At 48.4% G+C, this 11,556-nt stretch overlaps 1 long non-coding RNA gene across 2 annotated transcripts; it reads right to left on the bottom strand.

The window, feature by feature from the left end:
• Window positions 1–8,730: 8,730 nt before the first annotated feature.
• Window positions 8,731–9,844, bottom strand: LOC26532277 (uncharacterized). 2 transcript variants are annotated; one of them, XR_001452672.2, is made up of 3 exons: window positions 9,345–9,844; window positions 9,208–9,297; window positions 8,731–8,974 (listed from the first exon to the last, which is right to left on the bottom strand). It is a non-coding gene; the product is annotated as an uncharacterized lncRNA (long non-coding RNA). The 2 variants fall into 2 exon arrangements; XR_001452673.2 differs by having other exon boundaries at window positions 8,731–9,297; window positions 9,345–9,830.
• Between the last annotated feature and the right edge of the window lie 1,712 nt (window positions 9,845–11,556).

Genomic DNA, 11,556 nt, shown 5'->3' with positions numbered 1-11,556 from the left:
GCAGCGTGAGAGCAGAGCAGAGCAGAGCAGAGGAACGTCCAGGAGCAGCAGCAGCAGCGCAGAGCAGAGCAGAGCAGCGTCAAAGCAGAGGAGCAGAGCAGCAGCACAAGCACAAGCACCAGCGCCAGCGCCAGCACCAGAAGAGAGAGCCAGCCAGCCAGCCAGCCAGCCGTCGCGTTCGTTCGGCAGTCAGTTGGCGAGAGCGGACACAATGGCTGCCTTCTTTGCTTCGTCTTTTTGCTCTCTTTCTGCTGTTTATGCGTGTGCGTGCGGCTGCTGTCTCTGCTGCCTCTGCTGCTGCTGCTGCTGCTGGTGGTGGCTGCTCTTTTGTGCCTTGGTATTGGTTAGATAAAAGTGCAGAGACTGCGCTGCTGCCGCTGCTGCTCTGCTTGCCGCTTCCTTCGACGTGCAAGATTTAGAGAGCAGAAAGCAACGCAGCTCAGCAGCTCAGCAGCAGAACAGCAGCAGCAGAATCAATTCTTTGTCGGATTTTCTTTCGTTTTTTTTGTTGTTATTTTTAGTTTTATTTGGCTGCAAATAGGATTACGCACACACACACACACACACGCACTGTGTGTTAGAGCAGGAGAGCAGCACACCTCTCATGCTCCCCCCCGCCACTGAGGAATCTGGTAGCTGATGGAGGGGGGCAGTACATACATAGATACATTTATGTATCTTTTTTCGACTGCATCCAGTAGGAGTAAGGGACAGTACATGGCACACACACACACACACACACGCGCACTCAGATACATTTTTACGAGTATCTTTTGTTGTTGTTTGGATGCATTTTAGATTTTGGGTAAAATCCCGTTGCCATTGGCTACATTTACCATGTTTGTTGCTTTCTCACTCTCCGGCTGCCTCTCCCCCTCTCTCACTCTTAATGGAACAGAGACCTATAGATACGATTCCGATGGATTGATCTTTGGCCTCCTCCGATGGTCACTTATGCACTTCCTGGTGTCAGTTCCTCAACCTTAACCTCAAGCTTCTTCAGAACGGAAGTCCCTTTTCTGGGTGCGTCATCATCATCATCATCATCTTGAACATCATCGGTGTCGTCGTCGTCGCCGTCGTCGTCGTCGTCGTCGTTACAGTTGACCGCCTCAAAGGTGCGCGCGGAGAGGTCAGTGTCAGCTGCTCCGAAAAATGTAAAATGTAAATTGGATTACGAGTATAAAAGAAGCAGCAACGACAGCAACCCTTTGTGTCGCCTCCCCCCCACCGCCATCACTACTACACCACTGTCTCTGCCTCTTCCTCCATCTCTCCGTTCTTCTATTGCTGCCACAGCATCGCTGGCACAAGCAATCGATAGCTCTCCCTTCGATCGCAGCGCTGTGGCACAATCGGTATCGCCCGATAACGATCGATGCGTCAGCGGCGATCAAAAGCAAAACAAAAACAATTGTCACCATACCACAGAAAGAGTGGAGCAAAAAAAAGCGAAAACGAAAATGAAAAGAAAATAAGAAAAGCACAACAACAGCAGTATCGAAAATATTGTGCAAAAAATGCAGCAAGAGTTCAATACACTCGCACTCACACAGCCGTAGACACACGCGCCCCCACGCACACACCCGCATGGGCCCCTGCATGTATACGGACGAGTACACTCTCCCACACAGACCCGTGCAACGTGCCGTTTGTATACAATTTAATAATATTTACGTTTTATTTATAATGAACTTGAAATACTCATGGCACAGTGGGGCCACCGCCGTTTCCAAGCGAATTGAAAAGGTCTTCACAGGCTTACCCCCGCTTTCCCCGCATCAATTTGGACCAACAGAATATATTGATATGGAGGGCCTCTAGATTTCGATCGCTTCTTTCTTCTATTTTGCATTACTAGTTTTATTTTCATTAACAAAAATACCGCTGATCATTTCTATTTGATACAGTAAACCGAACTTAGGGACTCCTTTTTCGGTTTCAAAAGAAAGGGGAATGGCTAATGGTCAGGGCTTGATCTATCTATCTATCTGTCAATGATCAATATTAGATCCACCGGTGATCAACTGTGGGCTGGTTGGCCAAAACATACCAATGAGGCTGGTGCCACTGTGCCTGGGCTTTGCCTGAGCATTGGCGTGGGTGGCATTGGCGGGGGTGGCATCGGCGGAGGTGGTAGGCGACAGCGACAGCTACAGCGGTGGCAACGGCGCTAAATGGTAACTGTAAACGTGTTGGCAATGCGTGTTAAATAAACATTAAAGCCAACAGCAGCAACAAAAGCAACACAGCCAACAGCAACAGCACCAAAAGGCAAGAGCAACAATTGCATTTTTGCCATATGCAAACAGCTGGGAAACCGTTTCAATTTCTGTCGCCGTTGCCGCTGTTGTTGTTGTTGTTGTTGTTGTTGCCGCCTTCCTCGTCTTCGCCAATTTTCCTCGCCCTCAGACATTTTTCTCTCCCTTGCTAATTTTCCTCCCCCACTCTATCCCTCTATCCCCCTGTCGCCTCTCTAAGTCACTGTTTCTGTTTCAATTTCAATTTCCCTTTTCAATGGCGGCCGTTCAATGGAGACCGAAAGTGTTAAAGAGCTCCAAAGAGAGACAGTGTGAAGGAGAGGCGATTGGGGGGGGGGGGAGTGGGGTGTGGGGTGTGGGTGGGGCAGACGCAACATTAACATTTAATTGCCCAACATTTAGTTAACATTTCATTTAGCATAAAACAAATGGCTAAGACAAAAGCTCCCACGCTTTGCTTTTGTTTTTCTGCTTTTTGCTCTTCAACTTTGACTGCTCCTCTCTCTCTCTCTCTCTCTCTCTCTCTTTGTATCTCTATCTGACTTTGTCAATGGCTCTCGTCGCATGGCGTTGACGTTTTTGTTGCTGTGCTGCAAGCAATGCCTGAAATTCACTTTCGTTTTAATACCCTTTCAGAGCGAAGGCACCACGATTACCACTGGAAGTCTGCAAGCCACAGAATCCATAGGATATTCATGATCCCCGTGTGGCATAGTAAAGTACTTAATTTTCAAATATATTTATTAACGAATAGCCTACAGATTTGTACAATCAAATGTTGGGTATTCGGATGCCTTTCGCTTTTTTTACTGTGTCATATCGGATACTACCTTCCTTGCAACCTCCGTTTCTTCGTTGCACGATGATTCGGCAAGGGTATCAAATGCTTCGGATTCCTTCGCGCTTGTTTCCGATGTTTTCAATTAAAGCGAAACAAAAAACAAAAAACGAAAAGAGTTAAACAATAATTGTTTTAACTCGCACTCCTTTCGGCTGTCGGTGCTTTGGTTAATGTATTTAATAGGTGTTATTGTTAATGTGATTTGCTATGTGGATGTGTATGTGTATGTGTGTGTGTGGCGACATGTCAAGGTGAGTGGGCACGCACCACCTCCCCACGCACAGACCAACAGCGTTGCCAGCTGATATTTGTTATTGAAAAGGCGCGCGCCTCGCATTTTTGTTATTTTTTTTTTACGATTTTTTATTCTAACACCCCCACACCCGAACGGACAAGAGAGCAATAACTATGACCAGGCAAACGGTACCGCTTAATAATAACAATAAAAGACAACAAAAAGTAGAATACCGTTAGGGGTACAAGAGTGCCGTGCGTCCAGGCGCTTGGGCCTTGGGCATACCTTCCATACATTCCCTTCCTGGAAACGGAAGTGGAGCCACCCTCTTAACCCAATTTTACAAATATGTATACAATATATGGGCACTGTTTTCTAAATATCAAGAGTCTACCTAAAAAGTTCATACATGTGAAATCGAATCAATCTTCTGTTTAAAACTACTTGAAAAGCTTGAAATACCTTCTCTATATAGTATATAGGAATGATATAACGATCGGGGGATGATCAGGGTCTGATCAGGGTCTGAAAGGCGTTATTTAGATCACTTCTTCCATAGATCATCGTCTTGGAGCTTCAGCCAATGCTGATTACCGATTACTTTCTGTCAACAATCAAAACGATCATATCCCGAGGGCGGCGGTTCCCAAAGGCGTATCACCAAACAAATGCCGCCGTTAGCTGGTAGAATGCTTCACTTTACAGTTTGTTGTTTTGGTGAAATTCCCCGACCGGAATCGCGCGGGAGGTGGTGTAATGTATTGCCGCGGAAAAACATAATACCCACAAGCAAATTGAGCCGCAGACGGGCCGCCCCACCTGAGAATACCTAGGAATGGATGCAGATGAAAAATATCTGGCTTCGGATATCCCATTTTCCGCTTAAAGTATGGCAAAATTGTACCCTTGAAGCTCGATGCTAGCTCGATACACTTCTTGGTAATCACGGAGCTGGCGAGTTGGTGGAGCTGGGGGGAATTCCATGGAAAACGAATAGCATTACCTCATTTTCTACTAGCTAACGCCCTGGTTCATTCACGATGACGACCGACTCCTGGCAGAACAGGTCTCGTACAGGAGCTAAGCTCATTAGAAACCAATTGACTCTGCAGGATCATCGACACCCAGACCAGAGTCTGGCCATCATTTGCCCATTGTCCATTGTAGGAGTGTGTGTGTGTGTTTATCTATAGTCACTGACTGCACTCCGATCTTTCATCGGCGATTAGCGCACGCGCCGGATCCCGGGCCTCGGACCCCGGAGCAGGTACGAGAACTAACTAGCATGTTCATCATCATCATCGTGAGCCTCGTCAGGGTTTTATGATACTCGTACTCGCACTGAACGACACGACGCGTCGCCCGTCGGGACTTATGACGGCGGCAATCGATGGAATAGAATAGATAGAATGGTATGGAATGGATTGATGCAACGCCGGGTTTATATCACTAAATCATACCGTACAAGAATTGATTACCCCGTGATGAATAACTCATTTCTAGTCCCCCAACGATTTCTTAGTAAACTGCGATGGTGGCGGTGGTGGGGGCTCGATAAGGTGGTAAGGTGACGCCCGTCAAGCGACCATATCTGCGGTTGTTTTGGGGGTTTTCCGGCGTGTGAAAGACCTCGTGCAGCATGCTACTCCGACTCTGTACCCAATCCAATCTGCCCAATCACAAATCCGCTCTAAATGTACGCCTCTCGATCGAATGTACGAATATACGCGATTCTATCGATTCGGGTTGTGCGACATCATCATGGTCAGTGGGTTTCGGGGGCTGCGCGCCACAATTTGTTGTGTCGTATCTGGGCATGAATCAGACGAAAGTACAACAAGTACCACGACCATCGTTGGGAGCCACCTAACAGTGCCTCTTCTGCGGCGTCATCGTCATCAGTAACATTCATTGAATATCGACCGTACCGTACCGAACAGAACCGAACCGAACCCAGCCCATCCATCCATCCATCCATCCAGCCGTCCATCCACCCAGCGCTCGTAAACGATAAGCAGCTGGAACTGGAACTGGGAGTCTACAACCCCACAAACACACGCGTAACACACAACACACTACAGTCGTAGAAGAGTGAGTATAAACCCCCATATAGTCGTAGAGAGGGGCGAGATAGGAGCCATGGAGGTGGCGGTGGAAGTGGAGTGCGTGGACGGGCTGCTTCGCTCGAAATCATTGTCGAACACACTCACTACCAAGTTCTGCTAACTCGATTGTGGTTTCACATTATCTCGGATCTCTGGAATTTCGTGAAAAGTATCGGCTGTGTTGTGACTATAGTCTGCAGTCTGTAGAGTGTGGCTGTGGGTGTGGGGAGTGCGCTGAGAGGGGTGCAGTGCCGTAGGGCTGGGGGGATGCCCGAAAAAGTGCTTTGTAAGATCTGTCAGCACTTAGTCAGCGGGCAAGCAAAGGTGTGCGCCACGGAAAAGATAACCCGAGCGAGGCGAGGGTGTTTTTCTTGGGTTGCCAGGGAGGGGCATTCGGCAAGGGTGCCGGTGCTGGTTCTGCCATCATGATCGATGGAGATCAACACTCCATTCGGGTTATGCCACTCCATTCAGGAAACACCCACCAGCGCAATGCAGATCCTTGGGAGTTCTCCTTGAAGATTTATTGCAATTTCATGGATTCTTAAATGATCTTAAATGATCTTTTACCGATAATCGAAAATTTCTTGATCTTAACCAAGATCAAAGATAATTTCACATTAAATGTTTTATCAGAGCTCTAGAGTTCCTGGGAAAGATCCATAATAATCAAAGTTCTTGGAAAAGTTATCTTTACCATCCTGAGCCACTATCTTTGTGGAAAAAGAAAGCCATCGAAAAGCTCCTGTGTTATGTGAGTCATCAATCGACCCATCCGCGTTACCGCTTCCATTGCAGATATAGGGTCTACAATGGCACTTTCATTGAGGCCTTGGCCTTGGCTGTTAGATGTTTCCCACAGTTTCGGCTGAGTAAAATAAAATGACACGGATACACAAAGACGGACACGGACACGGACACGGCCCTTATCAGGTTTATAATAAAACCCCGAGCGGCGGCGTCAATTGCAAGATTTATCACAAGAGTAAGAGCAACGATCGCATGGCATCTGGGAGTCTGCTCCATACCCAGACCCAGACACAGACCCACAACCAGACCCCTAGCCAGACCCAGACCCCCTCTTCGCGACTCGTATTGCTTGGTGGGCCAAAAGAGACATTGCTCATTAGGTTTTCGGTGGGGTTGTTGCTGTTGCTGTTGCTGTTGCCGGAGATCGGAGATCTGGAGACTGGTTCGCTTCAGTGTTGATATTTACTCAAGTGTAATTGCGAATTGTAAATGCGACAACACAGATGCTCTCGTAATTGTGATTGTGATGATGATGATGGCTATGGAGATGGTTGATGGTGATGGGATCGAAATGCGGTGGTCTTGGAGCAAGCAGCTTCAGCTTCAGCTTCATCTTCAGCTTTTGCGGCAAGATCAACGTTAGCTTTGTCTTTGATCGCCAAAGGGAGCAGTGTGGTCGAGTGGATTGGATTGAAGCCTGATGCCTAAAGCCTGATGCTTGGCTCGGCTTGGATGTTGATGAGTGATGTCTCCATCTCCATCTCCGTTTCCGTCTCTGGCAGTGTGTGTATCTGTACCTGTATCTGGCCGCTTGCCTTGCGCTATTTGTATCTTTTATCTGAGAAAATAAACGTTCGAAGTTTTGTTGCTTTCTGTTGTTTTTCTTTTTCGACTTTATTGTTTGAACGTTGATTGTCAACTGATCGGTGTTTACCGCCATCCGAGCGCCTCGTCTCTGGCCACTCACTTGCTCTTGGTACGCGTCTCCGTCTCCGTAGCCGTATCTTTGTATCTCCAGCTAGTGCTGTTGCTGTTGCTGTTGCTGTATCTGTAGGCTGTAGGCTGTGGTCTGTTGCTGTATCTGGCTGACTGAGTGGAGTTTTCGATTTCAGCCGCATCGAGATACACTTAAGCAAATAATCGTGTTTAGCTTGACATGTTGTATCTGCATCTGTGCCTGTGCCAGTGCCAGTGCCTGTGTCTCTGCCTGCGCCTATGCCTGTATCTGTGTATCTCTCGGATACTGTTTTCTTTGGACGCCTTGGATTTCTTTGCTCTTTGCTTTGTTCCCTTTTCTATTATCGATTATTGCATCTACTACTCTCTCTTTCTCTCCTTATATGTGTGTTGCGCCTATAGTTTTCAGTTTTGTTTTCCCAGCGCCAACACAGACATCTGACATCGGACATCGGACATCTCCTCCATCGCCGCATCCTCATCGCGATGATCATCGTCATCGATGTGCAACCCACTAGCTGACTGATAAGATTGTTTGCTAATAACCAAAGCAAACAATAATTCCCTTACCTCTCGCATCATCTTCACCATCCGCTCTGGAACTGGAGATCTGCGGCTGCTCTCCGGACTAGAGATGTTTTTTGTGCAACTTCAGTGACGCTCTTCTGGTTCTGCTTTGATGTGGGGAATTGGCGGCTCGACACCCACCCACCCACTGACATCAAAGGGGCCGCTGATAGCGCGGATGTTGATGCGGATGAGGGTTGAGCAGCCCAGGTATTTGCACACCTCCAACACACACGCACACACACACACACACACACACACACACTGTGCCCTATCGTGACTTTATTTTCACAACTTCGGGTGGGTGTGGGTGTGGGTGTGGGTGTTGGCTACAGATGATGATTTGTGCTTCCCTCTGTGTGTGTCATTAGCTCCACAACTCATTAGCAGATACGAGATAAAGACCCCGAGTGACAGGAAGAGCAGAAGGGGCTCTGCTCTCTCGCTCCCGCTTTTTATCGTCAATGGTTTTTGGCACTCGCCTGATTCCGTTTGAGAAATGCCAAATGGAAGTTAATCACCAGAAATTTCTATATCAATCATCTGACCCAATCGGGCAAGTGTACTGGCTGCAGGGGGATGTACGGAGGCGGGCACTGGTAGAGTCGAGATAGAGTCGGCGCACCGCTACGGGACGCGGCTAAGGTGCCACACCGAAAATAGAACATACAAAAATGAAAGAGCTCTCTGTCCGCTCGTGTGTCCGTCAGTTGGCAGTTGCTCCATCCCATCCCCCTGTCTGGCGTTCCTCTGATAAGCCACGTCCATCATCGCAGGTGCTCTAATTGAATTTCTGTTCTGGGTATTAATGAGAAAAATCATTTCTATAGTAGGCCGCCCGATAGCAGATAGAAGCCCCAAAAAGAGGCCACCTCTTGCACTCAGGGGCTCGGAGAGGGAGAGTGTAATCTATCCCGTCTATGGGATCCACATTTCCATCAACTACTCACGCCCTCTTCCCTTAAACTTATTCAATGAGATGCACCACTGCTTCAATGAGAAAACCTCGAAAGGTAAGCTGTGGAGCATCTTTCGATGCATTTATTCAACGATCTTTGAAAATTGGGAGCTCGAACTTAAAGCGGATGTTACCGCTGGGAGTGTACTGCCCCAAGGACGACATCCCGACGCATGTGCGAAGCCTTTAACCATCCACCGCTGAGTCCAGTACGGCCAATTGTACTTCGTCGAGAACGAGACGGAGCTTGTCGGAGCAGATCAGCGATCTTACGGTGGGAATATCCCACGACGCCGTGGACTGGAGGGGGGATGTTCGAGTGCACCCACTGAAAACTCCATCCAGTTCCCGGTTCATAAGCAGTCATAGGCGCCAATGAAGACCAAGTTCTATGAGATCTACACAAATGTTTCGCATGCCTTTTGGGTTTCCATGGCACTAGATCGGATCCGTGTGGATTTCATACAACTTTGTCGTCATTGCCGCCTACGATCGCCTATGGTCGAGCAACTGGTAAAGAATTTTGCACTTACTGCACTACGATTCCCGGATCGAGCAAGGCCTTCATGGATTGCAGCTTCTAGTATCAGCTCTTAGAGAGGGGGTGCTTAATCCTTGGCTGGCTAAAACGCAGGTCTTAATGTTGGTCAAATGGTCATCCAGCGCTCACCTGGAGAATGTTGCGTTGACCCAGATGCACGAAAGCTGGTTCCAGGATGTAGCGGTCAAGGATGTTTAGATTCTGGACGACGCCTCGGAGAAAGGTGGCAGCCTTTGAACAGCAGACAGAATCATTCAGCAGACACAGACAGTGCACAAAAGGGGTAACAATCCAGCATATTTTTTTGGAATTTGAATAATTTGTAAATTTTGAAATGCTGTTGCCTCGAGCAACTGTGAGCAAGGACTGACTGTATCCCAATAGATCTGATATCTCGACAGTTTTCGCCCAGTGCCCGGCCTACTTGATCGGCCAAAAGTCAGAGAAAAATCAAGGGCCAACATATTAGAAAATGTACGATGAGAAGGCCTTGCTTTGATCGTTTATATCCGTGTTAAATATCTTAGGCGAAGGGCTTGCATCGCTCAGATTGATCGATAATTATCGCGGGGATGCACCGACGACCTTCCGCCGATAGCTGAATGGGGGCGCGCGCGTCATCGGTAGTTCTTCCAGCTAACCCACGAACTACGAGCCGCGAACCGCGAACCCCGAACCACGGGCCCCGAACCACGATCGGTTTACATTCATGACTGGGCATCGCTGTCATCGCCTGCCACTCGGTAAACAGAAAACTGTGAAACTTCTAAGCCCGAAAGCCGCCGGCCCGTTTGGCTTTATGGCAGACCAAAGTGCTCGTTTGACAACCTCTGGGCATGGGCAAATACTGGAAGACGGCGGAAGGGGGCTTGGGGGGGAGAGAGATACTCGTACAATATATAGAGCAAAACGCATTACAAGTTATCGGTGCAAGCTAGAGAGACCCGCTCGGGACCCGCCCCGCTGGCCTCGTGAGCTATTGGCAAATAGCGGGGCTTGCCGAAACGATTCCCCTTGAAACCACACAGAGATATAGCGAGGTTACAGATACAGATACAGGTACTCGTAGTCGTAGTCGTAGTCGTAGTCGTAGCACCCTCCTCCTCCTCCTCCACATGTCAGTGTCTTCCCAAGAGACCTTCGATTCGACTTCAGATCCAAAATCGATTCGCATTCCCTCTCCGCACTCCCCACTCCGCACTTCTCGCCTGATAAGATACCTCGTATTTTGAATGATGATGTGCTGTTGTCATATTTACGTCCTCCACTCGGCTCGGCTCCCTCTCCGGAAGCTTTTGGGGGGATTTGTCGAGGCGTTAGATAATATCTGCATTCGAGACAGCCTGTTGGGGCACTGAGACTGCGAGAGTTGCCTCTGGTTGCCAACTGCGTAACGCGCAGTTCGTCTTCGTCTTCGTCTACGTATTCTTCTTCTACTTCGTCTCTGCCACACACCGTCGTCTCTCGTTCTTGTTCTCCTTCTCCTTCTCTTTCTTTAACTTTAATTAAGTTAAATATTTGCGCACGAATGTTGCTCCAAAAAAATACCTGATGTCATTGGATCGCTACTCGATTTCCACTCCATCCAGGGTAATGGGCCTCGAAGGGATCGATCCCATGATGCTTGGGTAAGTGGGAGGGCGCTGCGAGTCGGAGGAAGTGGTCGTATGTACATAAAGATACATCTACATAAGTACATATACATATGTATCTGTGGATCTACTTGGGCTTGTGTGTGTGTGTCTATGTCAGGGCTGAGTCTATGGCGGTCATGTTATTTTCCTTCTCCTTCTCCCCCTCCCCCTCCACCCAACCAAATCCATAATGTACGCGCCCCCATTTATCAAATGTTGAAAATCTGGCGTCGGCTTCGATAAGAGTAAATAAGAAAATGGCCAAGCGATGTGGGTCGCCACATGTATGCATGTATCTATATCTATGTGTATGTATCTTTCTCTCTGTCTCTGCCCATGGGTCTGGCCTGGGGAACAAACGCTGCCATTGAGGGTACCTTCCTGTCCGTTGTCCCCTGGCCCCTGGCCCGTGGCCCCTCTCGACCGACGAAAGTCACAATCGTCGTCGTCGTCGTCGTCGTCGTCGTCTGCGTTGTTTCATGTGGTTCTGGGGAAGCTCAAGTGGCTCATTAGAATGAAGGGAATCGAAGAAGAAGGGGTCTGGGCACCGGGGTTCGCTCAAGGTGTTTGTCCAAAGCTGTTTAGGCGCCATGAATAATGCCACCCAACACCAAGCACCCGCCTCAGACAGAAACACACACCAAAAACCATACAGATCCCGAGCTCGTGGATCGCCAGAAATGTACAGAAAATACATATATGTATAC

Source organism: Drosophila pseudoobscura, chromosome X (assembly GCF_009870125.1).
Source record: "Drosophila pseudoobscura strain MV-25-SWS-2005 chromosome X, UCI_Dpse_MV25, whole genome shotgun sequence".
In the NCBI taxonomy this organism is placed as follows: domain Eukaryota; kingdom Metazoa; phylum Arthropoda; class Insecta; order Diptera; family Drosophilidae; genus Drosophila; species Drosophila pseudoobscura.
This window is presented reverse-complemented; position numbering and strand designations above follow the sequence as displayed.